Raw genomic sequence first — 265 nt, 5'->3', positions numbered from 1 at the left:
ACAAAGCTAACGCATTCACAAAACACAGAGAACGTTAAGAATTGAGAGCATAAAGTGCATTTCGCTGCCTCGTCTTACGGAGAGCGAGCGATTTCAGTCACTTGTTTTCTCTGAAGTTAAAAAGAAATTGTTAGAAAAGTGTTGGCTGAGAGTTCTTTTGAGCTTGAAGCACTGAACGCGTCATGGAGTTTTCACGTTTGAGCAAAACAAGAGGTTTTTGCAATGCCTTCCAGACGACGTGATAGGAGATTTTTATTACGTGTTT

Source organism: Penaeus monodon, chromosome 33 (assembly GCF_015228065.2).
Source record: "Penaeus monodon isolate SGIC_2016 chromosome 33, NSTDA_Pmon_1, whole genome shotgun sequence".
NCBI classification, from domain to species: Eukaryota; Metazoa; Arthropoda; class Malacostraca; order Decapoda; family Penaeidae; genus Penaeus; species Penaeus monodon.
The sequence above is the reverse complement of the archived record's forward strand: the minus strand, read 5'-3'. Positions refer to the sequence as shown.